The 8,124-nt window shown below is 41.3% G+C and overlaps 1 non-coding gene across 1 annotated transcript; it reads left to right on the top strand.

Moving 5' to 3' along the window:
• Positions 1–4,640: 4,640 nt before the first annotated feature.
• Positions 4,641–4,747, top strand: LOC144457283 (U6 spliceosomal RNA). Its single transcript, XR_013486601.1, has one exon. It is a non-coding gene; the product is annotated as a U6 spliceosomal RNA (small nuclear RNA).
• The last annotated feature ends 3,377 nt before the right edge of the window (positions 4,748–8,124 follow it).

Raw genomic sequence — 8,124 nt, 5'->3', positions numbered from 1 at the left:
TAAAACTGTGTGTACCTTTTGATCCAGCAATAGCACTACTAGGGCTATATCCCAAAGAGATCAAACAAATGGGAAAAGGACCCACATGTACAAAAATATTCATAGCAGCTCTTTTTGTGGTGGCAAAGAATTGGAAATTGAGAGGATGCCCATTAATTGGGGAATGGCTGAACAAGTCGTGGTATACGAATGTAATGGAATACTATTGTGCTATAAGAAATGATGAGCAGGTGGACTTCAGAAAAACCTGGAAAGACTTGTATGGACTGATGCTGAGTGAAGTGAGTGGAACCAAGAGAACATTGTACACAGTAACAACAACATTGTGTGCTGACCAACTTTGATAGACTTAGCTCTTCCCAGCAATACAATTATCTAAGAAAATTACAAAAGATTCATGATGGAAAATGCTATCCACATCCAGAGAAAGTACTATGGAGTCTGAATGCAGATGGAAGCAGACTATTTGCTCTTTTTTTCTTGTTGTTGTTTTGCTTTATTGCTTCATCCTTGTGGTTCCTCCCATTAGTTCTAATTGTTCTTTACTTCATGACTAATGGGAAAATATGCTTAATATGAACGTATAAGTAGGGTTTATATCAGATTGCACGCCATCTTGGGGAGGGGAGAAGAAAGAGGGGAGGAGAAAATTTAGAACTCAAAATTTTGTGGAAATGACTGTTGAAAACTAAAAATAAATTAACTGTTTTAAGAAAATAAATAAATAAATAATGTTCTTAATAACCCCAGAGGTCTCAGGAAGGTAGGAGACAGGGCAATAGGGCTGTGGACTCTCAGGTTTGCATCTTGACTTGGGTCTGTATCAGCTATCTGGCCGTCACAGGGGCCTACCGTCTTAGGCCAGTTCATGGGATGGGAGATGGTAGATCCATCCCCATGTGATTCATGTAGACTACAATCCCACAGATGACTGATGGGGTTAGGAGCACCCCAGTTTCAGAGGTAACACTAAGGAAGACTCCCTACCTTTCCTTTTTATACAGAAAAGGTTGTAACTAACATAATTCAGTAATGTTTCAGTTCTATAGTTCTCAGAGCTTATAGTGCGGTGATTATCTAAATGGGATAACAGACAGGATCATTTATGAAATTTTAATTTGAGGAAACAGGAAAATTCTATCAGCAGTTTAGGAATATAAATAAAAATGTAGAAAATCCATAAACTGTATGGGTGAGTAGAAAAACAGTAAGAATTCTAGTATCTTAATGGAATTCACTTTATCTCTACATAACTGGACCATGGCCTTGGTGATAGCCTTGGAAATGGCCTTGAGGCATTCTATTTTGGTGAAGAGGCAACAAGGGCCTTTATTTAAGAAGTGTACAGCTTTCCCTTGATACATTTTCTAGCAATCAATGTCAATTCATTCACAAAGAAGAAAACCTCCACAGTTTTCAAAAATCTGAAGTAACAAACATATTCTTATGTACATTATGAAAAGAGGCAGAGCAATTACTAACCAGGCATGCAATAACACATTGTGTATTCACAATTTAACTGGTCCTGCCATAGCGTGTAAGCAAATAACAAGAAACCATTAAAAAGAGAGAAAAGAGGTAAACATTCCATGATGACATTGGAATCAGCACATACGAACATATGCAGTTATAGCCAAAGTATATATTAGACACATAGACACTGGCAGAGTTCTCTTGAGATGCATACTCAATTCTACTTCTTCTGCAACATTCTAAGTTAGTTTGTTCACTTGCCAGATAATTCCGGCCCTATGGTGACCTGCTGCTCACCTTCTGTCACTAATACCTGAGTTAGTTGACGGCCTACACTGATCATCAGTATCTTCAGACTTGTAGGCTTTGCATTCTCAAACCTGTGTTGATGGATGGTCCAGGCTAGCTAGAAGCGTTCTCAGACACCACAGATTGTTTCTCTGTAATCTATGAGTCGCCATAGTTGAAGCGCTTGTCAGAAAACTAGACGTCTCAGTATTCATTCTTCCCCTCTCCCTTGGGGAGAGGGAGATGGGAAGGAAAACAAGTAAATGATTGTTAATTGAAAAAAGTACATAATTTAAGAAATGTCATATATGTTGGCTCTATTACGTATTCTGGTCAGGATTCCTAGCACATTCAGCAAGATATAATTAAACATTCAGGCTGCAGGTCTCCGTAGGTCTGGTAAGGCACAGTTCTAGACTTCATGATTTCTCTCCAAACTAATATTTCCTGGAGCGGCGATCAAGCAACAAGAATTGATAAATGCCCATATGCCAGATGCCACATGTGCTAAGCAGCACTGGGGATACAGAGGCCAAATTGAATAGCCCTCATCCTTAAGGAATTTGCATGTTAATTGACAAGATGGCATGTACATATTAGCATAAACGTACAATATATGTAACACGAACCATTTATGTACATAAACGATGCATACGAATACTGTTTGTATTGTACACATGTATGTCTACGCATGTGTGACATATGCACGCGTATTTTATAAAAATGCAATTCCAAAATATACATGTGTATATGATATATACAATACAATAATATATCTGTATACACACAGAACATATATATGTATATGTATATATATATGCATATGTATATGTATATATATTATATATATATATATATATACATAAAATGAATAGAAAGTCATTTGGAGAGAGAGGAAGCTTGAGGGATCTAGAAAGACTTCATGTTTTCAAGTTTATTTGTTTTTTTAAAATAAGCTCTATGTAGCTTGTTAATATGTATTAAAAATAACTTTACAGGATCTCTACCACTGTGGAAAAGTTTGAGAATCACTAAGATAGAAGGTGGGTACTTCAGCAGGGATTCCAAGAGGCTGAGGGGAGGAGGGAGAGCATTCCAGGCATGGGGGCAGCTAGCGCCAAGGCATAGATAGAGACAGGAGACAGGAGACAGGGGATCCTTTGTGAGGAACAACGAATAAGCCAGGGTGATTTTGTCGCTGATTTTGGGAAAAGAGTAATGTGTAGGAAGACTAAAAGGTAGAAAGGGGCCAGGTTATGAAGAGATTTACATACCCCACAGAGTAGTTTATATTTAATCTTGGAGGTAGAGAGTCACTGGAGTTTATGGAGCGCATGGGTGGTGGGGCAACATGATCAGACCTGCACTTTAGGAAAAACACTTTGGCAGTTTTGTGGAGGATGGATTGGAATAGGGAGAAAGTTGAGGGCACAAGACCAAATTGGAGCATATTGAAAAAGTCTAGGTGAGAGGCCCTCTGGCAGGGAATTTACAGGCAGAAAAACATTTCTCAAATAATAATTCAACAACTGTGGCAGTTCAGTGGTTTCGGATTGGGCATGCTTGTTCATATCAGGTAAAAGTGTCTGTTGCACCTAAGATGTCGTTTATAAGCTGCCTCTCTCTTTATTTTCTTTCTTTCTTTCTTTCTTTCTTTCTTTCTTTCTTCTTTCTTTCTTTCTTTCTTTCTTTCTTTCTTTCTTTCTTTCTTTCTTAAACAACACACTTCTTTTGACTGCTGACATCCTGGTCTAGTAAAAAATATATATATTTCTTTGACCATCTTGAATTCAATTCTGATTAACAATCCAATCAATAAGAATTTACTAGGGGAAATGGGAAGGGAACAAGCATTTATTAATTGGCTACTATGTCCCAGGGCATGTGATAAATAAGCACCTTACAAATATCTCATTTGATCCTCAAAACAGCCCTGTGAAGAAAGCATTTGCTTGTGGGAGGTAGCAGGGAGAGGAGAGAGAACAAGCATTTACTAAGCACCTACTGTGTGCTGGGTACCATGGAAGGCACTGGGATTACAAAGACAAACAAAATAATGCTTCAATTTGTGGAAAATAATACATACCTAGAAAATTAAACACAAAATACATTCAAAGTTATTTCTAGGGCAAGGGCACTAGCAACTGGAGGAATCAGGCTGACTTCCTATAGGAGGTGGTATTTGAGCCAAGTGAAGGAAGTTAGGAATAAAAGTCAGGAGAAAGTATATTCCAGGCAGTGGGGACAGCCTTGGCTAAGGCATGGAGACAGGAGATGGGATATTATGTACAGAAAATAACAGGCAAGCCAGTCTAGCTTAAAGATATAATGTGTGAGGGAAAGTAATAGAGAATATGCTTTTAAAGGAAGAATGGGGCCAGACTGTGAAGGACTTTAAAAGTCAAACAGAAGAATTTGTATTTGATCCTAGAGGAAAGAGGGAGCCACTAGAGATTCATGAGCAGGGGAGTGACATGGTCAGACCTGAGCTTTAGTAATATCATTTTAGTAGTCACATGGATAGATTCTAGGGTCAAGACCCAAATGTCCAAAATCCCTTGGATGGTATCACCTGCTTTCTTTCTTGTTAATAAAAAGAAAATATTTACGTTAAGTATGTCAGATAAAGGTCTGACACCTGGAATTTATAAGGAAAGACATAAGGTCCATAAGGGAGTTTGGCTCTGAACTCACATAATCTAGATTCAACCCTTAAAAAGAAGAGGGCCAAGATTCTCTCATTCTTTCTGGCTCATTGCCCCTACCTCAGAATAACTCTAGATACATCTAAAACAAAGCTTAGATGTGGCTTCTGTCTAGGATGTCCTCTAAAAGTGGATAATAGGGTCCACTCTAGGAAAAGCACCCAATGGTTCTCAATTTAGCAGTACATATATATTAAAGTTAGAAAGCCATAGAAAAGATTAGCATGGCCACTGCACAAGGATGACATGAAAGGTATTTATGATAGTGGTGGTCCTTTGTTCCTGAAGAGGACCAAAATGGTATCACTATATTACAGTCAAGTTACAGTATGTCCTGCTGTGGCTGATCAGACCAACACAAGCTTGGAATGCTCAACCACAGGTCAGGCACAAACAGTTCATGTGAACATTGGGGTGGGTTCTTTAAATTTGTGCATCTCACATTTCTTTTAAGCTACTTCAATTCTGCTTTGCTCATACAGCCCAGCACCTTCTCTGACGAGGGCACACTATGCTGGGCGGTCCTGTGCTAGTGTCTTCCACATCCCACAATCAATTCCAAAGTTCCTAAGACAGACTTGAGAGTGTCCTTGTATTGCTTCTTATGACCACCATGTGAGCTATATAATAAAAGTATCAGGTATAGGACAGTAGTTTATTTTTTCTACTATGGAAAAGCTTAAAACACAAAAAAACCTCATAAACTTTTATTAACAAATGCAGAATCATAAAACAATAACCCATCACATATACTATACTCTCCCCAAAGATAAAGACAATTTTGTAGGGCTCCTGAAACAGATATTCCACTTTTGTCTCAGGCGTGCACTGTCTAAGCAAATCACATCATCCAGATGGCCTGACCACCCCAGGCAGACCTCGAACTTTCTCTGTCTTTTCTCCTGCTACATTTTGTTGGAGGAAGGACTTCTCTACTGTTACAGGGGTCAGAGGGGGCCATTGGCACCTGACTTGGAAATTTCTCAATGACTGGAAATCAGGAAATGTCTAGTTTTCATGCTCATTGGTCATAGGTCTGTGCCCAGGTAAGAAACTGGGAAACAGAAAGATGCTACAAGGACTCAGGCTTGCCTAGACAAGCATATAATCTTCTGGTCATTGCTGCAGAAGATGGGCAAAGGAATACCTTCCTCTCCCTTTTCTGGAAGTCCTGCCAAATACAGGAGGCGGTCCTTTTCTAGCCCAAGTGGTTGGCTTTTCCAGATCTTGTGGCCAATCATCCTGTGACTTCCCCCTACCTACTAACAGAACCACCAAAAAGTAGTAACTGTATCTTGTCGGCAAGGGGCACATTGGTTAGCAAAGAGGCAGAGTAGTATCCCATTCCAGGGCTCAGACCTGTTATCTCTGCCCCTAACCCTGTTCTTCCTCCTCGTGGGAACCATCACCCCTGCACTGGCTACAGTTTCCTCACCTTCCCCATCTTGACCTGTGGTTAAACCAATTCTTCTATCCTTGATTCTTGTGCTCCCTTATCCTATTGATGATCTTGTTCTGCTGAACCTCAACCCTGGACAGTGCCCACCATCCACTACCTTCACTCCTGCTCATGTGGGGCTGATGAAAGCTGGAGAAAATCACAGAACAGTGATGACTGGGAGTCCATTATAAATTTTTGCTGCATAATCTCAACTGGGTCCTCATCGGCAGCGAGGCAATCCTTTTCCACCTACCTGACTCATCATCCCATTCCCATAGCATATTTTCCAAACCTTTTCACCCCTCTTCAAATCTCCCATGGCTCCCCTTCCCCCATTCAGTCAGCTGAGAAGCTGACCTCATATTTCACTGGAAAAAAAAAATCAAGGCCATTCCCTGACAGCTCCCTCTATCACTTCCTCCTCACACTACATCACCCAGATACTTTCTGCCAATGTCTCTTCCTGCAGCCGTGTCTCACATGAACAGGTAGTCCTTTTCTTTGCCAAGGAAAACTCCTCTCCACGCAGAAGTGACCCCATTCCAACCCATCTTCTCTAGCAGAGTGTCCCATCCCTACTGTCCCTAATCTTCAGTCTCTCCCTGACTGCTGGCTACTTTCCTGCTGCCTACAAACATGCCCATGTCTTTCCCTCATCCTCAAATAAACCTCTTAATCTATCCATCCCCATTTGCTATTATAAAGCTGTCTACAACAGATGCCTCTACTTACTTTCCTCTCACTCTTCCTCACTTTCTGAAATCTGGCTTCTGATCTATCATTCCACTGGAACTGCTCTCTCCAGTTACCAATGATCTCTTAATGACCAAATCTAATTGCCTTTTCTCAATCCTCATCCTTTTTACCTCTCTGCAGCCCTTTACACTGTCAGTCACTCTTTTTTTCCCTGATATTCTCTTCTTTTTAGGTTTTTGTGACCCTGCTTTCTCTTGGTTTTCCTCCTATCTGTCTGATTACGCAGTCTCCTTTGCTGCATCCAGGTCACACCCACTAACAGGATATTCCCTAAGGCTCTGTCCTGGGCTTTCTCTTCTTCTCCTATACTATTTCATTTGATGACCTCATCAGCTCCCATGGATTTAATGATCATCTCTAGAAAGATGTTTCCTAGATCTGTATATCCAGCCCTCAATCTTTCCTGACCTCTAGTCTGACGACTCCAACTGCCCACTGGATATCTCAGAATGGAATCCTTAGACATCTTAAACTAAAATATGTCCAAAAGGAAACTAATTCCCTTTCCACCTCTGCCCTCCTCTCTTTCCAACGTTCCTATTTACTGACAAGCACACCACTGTCCTCCCAGTCACCCAGGAGTGTCGTTTGTCCTTCGTTTTGAAGAGGACCAATGACCTCATGGGGTAATGTCTTGACTTTGGGGTGAACTGGATTTAAGGGAGGCTGAGTTGCACAGGGTTGTCGACCTCACTCTCTCCTCCAGTCATCAAAATCCAGTCACAGGACAAAAGGCAGGACAACTGGAGATGGCTGGGGATCTTGGCATCTCCGATAGCTGACCAAGCTTTAAACACCCCACAGCACCTGCTTCGTGGCCTTTAGAACAGATTGTTCTCATCTGCCCATTCCACCAGTGGAAGTCTTCACATGCTTGAGGCAGACATCCTCCTGACTCACTCATGGGTTGGAGACCCATTGGTTACCCTCAACCTGGTTTAGCTTCTTTGCCAAGATGGTTTTATTGGGGTATGACCACTGCACAAATGCTATAGCTTCTTGGAGCCACAGGTGAGAGTTGGGTGAAGGGTGGTCACCAAAGGTGGATGAGCAGCCCTGAAAAGGGCTCAACGAGCCCTCATGTCAAAGTGCTAGCCCTCCCTGAACACCCCATAGACCTTACAACCTAGGTATTATCCTCAACTCCTTACTCCCTCACCCCCTCATACCCAATTTGTTGCTAAGTTCTGTTCCTTATGTCTTCCCAACATCTCTCATACATACTCTCTTCTCTCTAATACTACTACCACCCCGGTGCAAGCCCTCATCACCTCAAGCCTGGACAGCCATAGTCTCCCTGCCTCAGGTTTCTCCCTAACTCAGTCTATCTTCTACTCAGCTGTCAAGATGATCTTCCTAAAGCACAGGTGTGACCTGTCACTTTCCTATTCAATAAACTCCAATACCTTTCTGTTACCTTTAGGATCAAGTATAAAAATCTTTAATTTGGCTTTGAAAGCC

This window comes from Phascolarctos cinereus, unplaced genomic scaffold (genome assembly GCF_003287225.1).
Source record: "Phascolarctos cinereus isolate Bilbo 61053 unplaced genomic scaffold, phaCin_HiC Scaffold_4;HRSCAF=312, whole genome shotgun sequence".
Lineage (NCBI taxonomy): Eukaryota > Metazoa > Chordata > Mammalia > Diprotodontia > Phascolarctidae > Phascolarctos > Phascolarctos cinereus.
Note: the sequence above shows the minus strand (reverse complement) of the source record. Positions and strands in the feature narration are given on the sequence as shown.